Below are 10345 nucleotides of genomic sequence, written 5' to 3'. Positions count from 1 at the left end.
GATCAGTACTTCACAACCTTAAATATAAAATAAAGTAAATCTAGAGACAACGAACACAGGCAACGAAATTTGTCACCCACTCATTATGTTTTTATTTTTTAAAAAAAAATTGGTGAACAAAATTCATGACCGCTTTTCGTGTTCGGTAGAAGCTCTGCATTTGAAAACAGTTAATTGATCTTGTGATTTTGACTAGTTTATATTATTTCATTAATAATTTTGTCCAAATTTCAAATATATCTTAAAATTTAAGTTAGACCCACATATTTTTCCAAGCCTTAATCTCTCTATATTTAATCCCACAAACAAAATGCATATAAATTTTTTTATTACATCATTAATTAGAAATACTCAATAATTTGACTACCTAGTTTCTTAGCTTTCATTTTCTAGGTGTACGGACAAAGAAAAATCACGTACTTGTTGATAAGAAATCCAACGAAGAAGATAATCAGTACCACCACGCAATCGTTCTGTAAGACAAAAACCCCTCCAGCCGTAGCCGGGGGCCCTCCGATGCCCAAGTCAATCCTCTGATATTATCGAATTATTTAATGAACTAATTCATAAAGAGAAATTGCGTACCTCAATGTGACGACCCCACCACGTATATTGATCAATGCTTAATTAAGTAAAGAGATTTAAATTTTAATTGCTAATTATTCTAATTTAGTTTGGGATTTACGAAAATTATGGAGATTAATTCATATATGATTCTATTGAGGATTAATTTTTGGAGTTAGAAATTGAAAGCCTAGATGGCTCAAGAAAGTACAAATGGTGAATTTAATTATTTTAATTTCGAGTATCGAACAATATGGGAATATAATTAAATATTCGATTCAGATTTGTGAAATTGAGACTTGATTAATTGGGTCCGAGTTAGAGTCAATTAAGTTCTGAGAATTGGTGAATTAAATTTATTTGTGAGGTATTCAATTGAGCGTGTAATTTATTGGCGAAAATTTTGAAATTTAATCCGAAATTGAAGACCTTAATGATTTGAGGAACCAAAATTGATGATGGAAATAAGTTTAATTTGATGTTTAGGGCCTTTTGGAAGTTTGATTAAAAATCTAATTTGGATTGATAAATTTAAATATATTTAATTAGGTTCTAATGGAAGTCAATTAGACTAATTAAATTATGTGGGATTTGAGATTAGTTATAATTAATTAATTTTGTGTTAATTAAAATTTATTAAGATTAAGTGATGCTTAATTAAATTATTCCTAGACATAAATTGAATTATGGACTAAATTAGTATTGGGGTGAAAATGGGTGTGGGTGTATTGAGAAATCTGTGTATGTGATGTGTTGGAAATCAAGGGAGGGTGCACGTGTGCTATGTTGAGGTCAAGAAGTGAGGTGTGTGTGTGTGCGCGTGTGAGTGAATGCATAACCTGCTAAAGCAAAAAGGGAAAAGAGAGGAAGCAAGAGAATGGTAATTGGAGATCTCAAGAATGTAGAGAGAGAAACCCACTTTTGTGCTAAGAATTGAAGATGAGGCAGAGAGCTAAAGAAAGAAAAACTAAGAAAGTGAAGGATTGAAGAAGTATTCACCAAATTGAAGATTAAAGGTAAGGATTTCAAGCTTGAATTTTGTAGAATCTTTGTATTACACTTGAATTAAAGATGAGTTTGGGTTCAGTTTCATATAATTTGGAAGAAATTAGAAAAAAACAAAGATGAAGAAATTAAGGTAGGTTCATGGTTATGCAAATTAATTATTTTGGGTTGATGATGTAGTCTTGCATAAAATTAAGCCTCATTGTTACATGCATGGGCAAATTCTATAAGTTTAATACTCTAATTAAATATGCATTGTAGAAATTCAAGGTTTTGAGATTTTAATTCATGTTTAAAAGGTTTATGGATTTGAATTTGGGTCTAATATGAAGAAAATTAACAATAATCCAAATTAGAGCTATTCTAATTAAAATTATTTAGTTTTGATCTTAATTAGAAAGAACTTGAAGTCAATTTTATGTAATTAAAAAGAAAATGAGAAATTGAAGCTATGTTCAAATTTATGAAAATTAATTTGGAAATTAATTATTTTGGATTTGATTTTGGAATATCATGCATGAATTGAGTCTAATTTCTACATGCATGAACAAGTTTTACAAGTTTTAATATTTTAATTGTACATGCATCATAGATTTCTAATAATGGATTTCATGTTTTGATGAAATGAGAATTAAGCTTTGGAAATTTATGGGTTTACGAACAATGAGCTTAATTTATAAATTAAAGAAGTTTTGACGTAAATGATTTAAAATTGATCATATTTTCTTAATTATTTAAGAGTTTGTATGTTTTAGACAAGCCATGTATGAACCCAAGTTTTGAAATTATTTTGAAAGCTCAATTCAAGTTTTTGAATTTGTGAGTTTGGAATTGGGCTTGATATGAAGAACATGAATTGAGTTGAATTTGATGAATTTGAAGTTTGTGTGTACATGCATGTAAGGGATTGTCATGAGTTTGCATATTTGAGCACAAACATGCATTTCATAATGAATTGAAAGCTATTTGGCACATGCAACCATGATAATGTTGAATTTCATGAAGTTGATCATCAATTGTACTATTTAAGTTGAAAATGAAGCCTATATTTAAGTTTTTGGGTGGATAGAAGCCTATATTTAAGTTGAAAATTAATTTGCATAGGCTTTGAAGTTATAAAGTGAGTTTGATATGATTCAAGTTTATGAGATGGATTTATGTAAATTTGAGATTCAAATCTTGTAAAATTGGCCCTTATATTCATGTTGAAAGTTATATATAAGTCTTATGATATTAATTACATTGGTTGGATCCAAGTTTGAAGCTCAAACATAATTTGGAAAAACCTTGAATTCGACATGTCCGCTCAAGCGTTTAGAGTCCTGCTGAAGCGTATTCTGTTTTACTAGACTCCTCGCTCGAGCGTCAAAAGTCTCCTTCAAGCGTAATTTGCAAGCAACCAGTACTTTTGCAAACCAAAGGGGTCCGCTCAAGCGGCCGAAGCTACACTCAAGCGTAGGGCCCTGGTTCAGAAATTTTGAAAAGATGTTTTATGCTTCGTTTTCCGTTCTCTTTCACTTCAAAGCACTCTTAGACATGCATTAAACATTGTAAATGAATTAAAGAACGTGAAAGGAGCCTAAGAATGTTAAACAAGTTAAAGAACGGAATGAATTGTAATATGACCCAATGTGTTATGAATTATGTAGGATCAAATGCAGGGATGAATCAAGTACCAGAACACTGTGAGTAATAACTTAGTAAAGCTACGTTCAAGTTAAATTATTTTCGGTATATGAAATAAGATCTGTTGAATGGAATGCCATGTCTTATACTATGAATGATTGTCTAACAATAACAAGCATTTATGACATTATGCTATGATTCAAGTATGTTACAAGCGACGTTACGCTATGATTCAAGAATGTTACAACCGACGTCATGCTATGATTAAAGTATGTTACAAGTGACATTATGCTATGATTCGAGTATGTTACAAATTCCCGGTATCAGAGGTTCCTTACAGAACTAACAAGTTATCTATACCCGGCTGGAGGTTCCTTTATGGAACTGACAAGTTATCTGTTCCCAGTCCGAAGGTTCCTTACGGAACTGACAAGTTATCTGTACCCGGCTGGAGGTTCCTTTATGGAACTGACAAGTTATTCGCTCTCAGTCCAGCGGTTCCTTTATGGAACTGACAAGTATTCTGTACCCGGCCAGAGGTTCCTTTATGGAACTGACAAGTATGACCTTTGATTTCTGTATGTGATTTGAATATGAATCTGTTTCTGACTGAAATCTGAATATGCATAAGACTCTATGATGGACATCGTTTATTAAAACTCTTTACTTTGTTATTATTCATTGGGCTCTAGCTCACTGTATTATTTATGTATGTAGGTGATCAGTCGCGTGACCAGGCCTAGAACTTCTGCTTGGACTCTGTTTTGTCAGCCAACCTATGTGCCTCCCGTGGAGGTTCCAGATATGTCTAGTGGTTATGGCTAAGTACTTAAAGTCCAAGTTTTTTTTCTTGTTTGGTTAAACAAGTCTTTGTTTATTATATAAATAGGGCTAAGTCCCTTTTTGTCTAATCTGTATATATATGATGACGTAAGAACGATGTGTGAATATGTATATAAAAAGTTTCAAATTTTCCTGTCTCATATGAGTCTGCATAGCTCAATGGATGTTATATATTTGTTATTTGCTTCCGCTAGCTCCTAATATTATGTTAATATGTCTCAGAGGCCTTCGGTAATCCCGGGATTACTGGCCGGTTACGATGTTAAACCTATAGGGGAAGGTTTAGGTCGTGACACTCAACCCATGAGGGTGTTACCTATTTATTATATCTAGTGACTTACTTAGTAAGTAGTTTGAATGTTTCAGAAGTCCTATGAGGACTTCTATACCGATAAGATTTCATATCCTGATGAGTTTTGCACAATATAAAACACGAATGCAATGTTTGATAAGAATTTGATAACTGGTATACACATGATAATTTATAATTATGCCACGTGGCAGTGGCGGGACCCACATAATTCCTGTAATTATTTTTATTCTCTCTCAATTGCCCCCAAGCTTTCATTCTTTTTGAACCCAGTGAAGGAGTGGAAGCTTTCTGTTGTTCTGATAAAAATAGCCGTGTAATAATGCCTAGCTAAAACCATACATGGGTGCTAGGGTTTATTCCAAAATACATAACTTTATTAGGACTTATTCCGAAAATGCCTAGCCTTGCTAGGACTTATTCCAAGAATGCCTAATCTCGTTAGGACTTATTCCGAAAATGTCTTGTTAGGATTTATTCCAAGAATACCTAACCTTGTTAGGATTTATTCCGAAAATGCATAACCTTGTTAGGACTTATTCCGAAAATGCCTAACCTTCCTAGGACTTATTTCAAGAATGCCTAACCTCGTTTAAGACTTATTCCGAAAATGCCTTGTTAGAACTTATTACAAGAATACCTAACCTCGTTAGGATTTATTCTGAAAATGCATAACCTTGTTAGAATTTATTCCAAGAATGCCTAATTTTGTTAGGAACTACCAAAATCCAACTTGCTTATTGGCAAGCAAAACTTGCTCGGCAAGGAATCCCACTGTTGAACAAACCACCAACCTACTCTGTAAAAATTTTCAAAGTTGGTCAAACCTACTAATCCACTTTGCCAAGCAAAACCAACTCGATAAAGATTTCCAAATTGGTTAAACCTGCCAACCTACTTCGCCAAGCAAAACCCGCTTGATAAAGATTTTTCAAGTTGGTCAAACCTACCAACCCACTTTACTCGACAAAGATTTTCAAAATTAATCAAACTTGCCAATCTACTTCACCAAGCAAAACCTGCTCGACAAAGATTTTTTAAGTTGGTCAAACCTGCCAACCTACTTTGTTCGACCAAGATTTTCAAATTGGTCAAACCTGTCAATCTACTTCACCAAGCAAAACCCACTCGATAAAGATTTTTCAAGTTGGTCAAACCTGCCAATCTAGTTTGCTCGACAAAGATTTTTCAAGTTGGTCAAACATGCCAACTTATCTCTTGTCCAAACCAGTTTGGCAAAGAGATAAAATTTGTAACCAAAGGGAAGCGTAATTCACATTGCCCCCATGATCCATAAAGCACAAACTCTATCTTAGCATACTTGACCAAATAACGGTCTCCTTCCAACACGGAATAATAATACAAAAAGTTGATGCTCCACATATAAAAATCTGACATAATGTATAAAATCTATGCTTCGTAGCATAATAATTGATAATAATACCTCCATGTCTAGCATGATAATGCATAAAATCCATATGTCGTAGATAATAAAAATCCGATATAATGCATAAGATCTATGTTCCACATATAATAAAAATCCGACATAATGTATAAAATCTATGCTGCGTAGCATAATAATTGATAATAAAAACTCCATGTCCAACATGATAATGCATAAAATCCATACGCCGTACATAGTAAAAATCCTATATAATTGATCTTCCATATCTCCATGATCGGAATAATAGTATATAAATTCCGTGCACTGTTTGTCATTGCAAGATTTTGTCCATATCGGCTTACGCTGAGTAAATTTGAATTCAATATTCTATTGATTTCTTGAAATTGATCACATGGACTCCTCTTAGGACCTTATTCCAAGTGCAAGTATAGAAAAGTTGCATAACCAATTTAAGTTGCAACTTATCTGTTCATTTTTCGTGAAGCTAATAATTCCAAATTCATAGGGCTTCGTTCCAGTCTTTTCTGCACAGAGAGGATGACTTCCGTCTTGAATTAGAGTACCAAGCTAGGTCTTCAAGTTGTTAATCTTTCGATCTTGTTGCACCCATGCTTGTTCATTTAGTTAATGGTATTATTGAAGAAAGAACCCTATCGTGCTCCAATAATATGATGTGATTGGCACACCGCAATGGATCGCTATACATACGGCTAAAAAGAATTGCTTTATCTACAATACATTATTCAAATGGATCCACCTAATAAATCTTGATGCACGCCAACACCAATGCAAAAACATTACACCTATTTTGTTTTTGATGATCTTAGCGCCAGATCACGTAAATGAAATCACGAATTGCATGATCATCAATTGGAATAACGAATTGCATGATCATTGTAAATGGTTCAATCTTCTTCATTGAATTATTTCGTTCCCACAGACGGCGCCAATTGTACGAGCAAAGAAAAATCACGTACTTGTTGATAAAGAAATCCAACGAAGAAGATGATCAGCACTAGCACGCGATCGTTCTACAAGACAAAAACCCCTCCAACCGTAGCTGGGGGCCCTCCAACGCCTAAGTTAGTCCTCCGATATTATCGAATTATTTAATGGACTAATTCATAGAGAGAAATTGTGTACCTCAACCCATGAAGGTGTTGCCTATTTATAATATCTAGTGACTTTCTTAGCTAGTAGTTTGAATGTTACAGAAGTCCTATCCCAAACAATCTCTTATTGATGAGGACTTTTATATCGATAAGATTTCATATCTTAATGAGTTTTGCACAACATAAAACACTAATGCAGTGTTTGATAAGAATTTGATAACTATCATACACATAATAATTTATAATTATGCCACGTAGCAGTGGCGGGACCCACATAATTCTGGTAGTTATTTTTATTCCCTCTCACTAGACAATAAAAAAGGCATATAAATTTGGACACTTTAGATATAAAATTATATTTTAGACTTTGAAAAGATTGATCCAATTATCATTTTTTTTTTGTTTAAAAGGCGGATTGGCCGGGCTAATGACCACTACTAAGTGTTATATGAGAGATATTTTAGTATGAAAAATGATATATAAGCTCAATTTCTAAACCCAGTTTCTATATTCAATGATGTGTAAATGATATGATTAGTTGATGATTTCGGAAGATATGAGAGAGAGAGAGAGAGAGAGAGAGAGAGAGAGAGTTGTCTTAGATATCTTAATTGATTACCACATGAACTTGAAAAGTGAGTCTAACTTTTGAATTTGAATAGTAATGCTCTTTTGATATATGGTAATTTATAAATAGTTCTCCTTATAACTCTGAGGGGGAATATCAAAAAAGTGGAGAATAAAAATATAATTTTAAAATAATGAAGGTATAAATAATTTATGCATTAGAATATGTAAATAAATCTTATACCTTCATTATTTTATTTTTTTTACTTTTCGCTTTTTGTGAAATTATAGGATTGGACTGGACCAATATTTTCAGCCCGATATATCAATGAACTAGGCTTGGGATTTATACTTTCAACCTAATCTAGCTCCACCCGATAATTAATTAATTAATTAATTATAATCTATTAAAATATATATATATATATTTTTGGGGGATTTAAATTTTATTTTTGTTGATTTTATTAAAACGCACTTTTGTGGTAAGAAATATAATGATGTCAATATATTTATTTAAGAAATATAATGTGTGATTGAATTTAATTATAGAATATTTTTTCAAAAAAATTAACCTATGACCCGATGAGTGAGCTTGGCAATTATAATTATTTTTTAGGCTGGGCTCGAGCAAATATGGTGGCCCAATGTTAGTGTCGGCCAAGTTTGAACAAATACAAAATTCTTTATTATGTAGTATTGACTTGACCTGACGAATACTCACCCCTAATAGCCCTCTTTTGTGTCACGATCCGACTTGGCTCGATCAATCAAACTCTTTATGAGACTCGAGGACAATCACGACGATCTCATGAAAGAACCCGAAATCAATATATTATAATTGTTGGATCCTACATTATTATGTACCATTATTGGGTGTGCAATTTTATTTAGTGAAATCTTATGTTATATATAAAGAGAATTTTTCACATTTTTTTTCTAGTTTTTAAATGAAATTGTTCATAATTGGAGAGAGGTTTTAGTCAAAATTAATATGAGAAATAAACAATAATAAATAAATAAATTGTAGATTCAAGATCATAGTGCAATTTCACATGATTTTGCAACTACGACCATAACCACTATATGTTTTACAAAATTTTAGATGTTAGTGCAATTTAATCAGGTTGTTTGGCCAAATTGGAGTCATATGATCTGAATTGAGATCCTGATAACCATGATGTAATTCTTACAACATTTGTAATTAATTTTAACAACCCAACTGATTTTATTATTATTATTAAGTATGCTTGTGGAATATGAAAGTTGAAGCTTCTGTAAAAATGGCAACTTGGTGTATCAGGCTACATCTAAAGCAGGAGGTTATGAGGAAGATAATACATACACAATCTTATTTTCATTTCTAGAAAGGCTGTGTGTGTGACTTAAACTTGCACCTCGAGGATGCTAACAGTAAACCATGCCAAGCCACCTTTTCGATTGAAATATTTGTAGTAAGGTCAAATTCTAAATTTTACCAACAAAAAAAAAAATCAAATAAAAAAAACCATTCTTAGATTAATATTTATTGATAAAAATTACAGAAATGAAGACCTGCACAAATATGATAAAGGTGCACGTAGGGAGCTCCTAATTACACGAAGTTAATTTCTGTTTACACCCATAGAGTACTAGTGTTATAGTCCATACAAAAAGGGTGTAATCAGAAATTTAATTAGTGTAAATAGAAGCTCTCAGTGCACTTATTTGTTTTCAAACACAAAAACCAAAAGCCAATCTCAAGAAATCAACAAAGGAATCATAAGATAGCTAAGTTATATAGCTTTTTCAACATTTTCATGGCTTCGGAAACCTTGCCTTGATCTTCTTGACAGTATCAATGTCAGTCTTGAATGCCTTTGCAAGTATTTCATCATCAATGTCAGTACCAAACACCGACACTGGTACTGAAACTATGCCAGCACTTGCACTTCCAAAAGCAGATATCGCCAAGGCTGACTTATTGTGGTTTCGATTATACTGAAATACTGAAAGTGAATAAGCCCTTTTGGGAACACAAACATGTCCCCAATTTGGAGTGTTTGGTTATAAAGCACGTTTTTAGTGTCGACAAAGCCCACTTCAAGTGTCCCATCAACGAGGAAAAGAAGCTCAGCAGCACGAGGGTGCGTATGAGGAGGGTTAATAGACCCTGCAGGGTAAAAGAGCACCGCGTAGGACACGCTTTGACCGTTTAGAGCAGGGAACTCTGCCATACTATCTTTTGTCACCGTGAAATTTGCAGGGTATTTGTCAAAAACACCTCTCATTCCAGTGTACCATCAACATGGCTTACATTTTGAGGGACAATGAAGTCTGAAAGAATGTCAGGGTCGCCTGCCAATGTTGTCTTAAGGGCGGTTAAGGCAAAAGCCAGAAGTAAAAAGGGAATGAGTCTAGGGAAGTTTTGAGCCATTGTTGATATGGTGAAAGAATAATATTTTTAAGTGATATTCGGTTGGTGAGAAAATTGTTGTGAATGGATATAAGGTTTAAGCATGCATTTATAGGCGTTTCGTGGAGGGTGGTGTTGAAATTCACTATGTTTGCTTTGTGTTTTCTTCTATATTGGCTGAGTTGATGAGGCCATGTACAAAATATAGGAGGTGTAAACAGCTAGCTGTCAATGATGGTAGAGTTTACGATTGATCAAGCATATAAAATATGGTTGAGAAAATTTAAAATGTGATCAAGCATATACAACATATTTGAGAATGAATATTTTAAAACGTTTTTTGGACTTCACAAAGAGGATTTCGTTATCTGTACTTTGTTTTCTTTTTTGATTATTTTCATTCTTCAACCAATCATGAAAATTAGACATTATGGAAGGTAATAAAAACTTGGGCAAATTAAACGATCTCACTTAAACTATCACTTAGTATCACTTCACTTAACAAAAAAATTTTTGGGTAA

At 33.1% G+C, this 10345-nt stretch overlaps 1 long non-coding RNA gene and 1 pseudogene across 1 annotated transcript; one reads left to right on the top strand and one right to left on the bottom strand.

Moving 5' to 3' along the window:
- Positions 1-1307: 1307 nt before the first annotated feature.
- Positions 1308-3310, top strand: LOC145791575 (uncharacterized). The gene is made up of 2 exons (XR_014331164.1): positions 1308-1580; positions 2827-3310. It is a non-coding gene; the product is annotated as an uncharacterized LOC145791575 (long non-coding RNA).
- Positions 3311-8927: 5617 nt separating this feature from the next.
- LOC114288903 (germin-like protein 9-3) lies at positions 8928-9946 on the bottom strand (annotated as a pseudogene).
- Positions 9947-10345: the final 399 nt, after the last annotated feature.

This window comes from Camellia sinensis, chromosome 1 (assembly GCF_055761805.1).
Source record: "Camellia sinensis isolate YWXY chromosome 1, ASM5576180v1, whole genome shotgun sequence".
NCBI classification, from domain to species: domain Eukaryota; kingdom Viridiplantae; phylum Streptophyta; class Magnoliopsida; order Ericales; family Theaceae; genus Camellia; species Camellia sinensis.
Note: the sequence above shows the minus strand (reverse complement) of the source record. Positions and strands in the feature narration are given on the sequence as shown.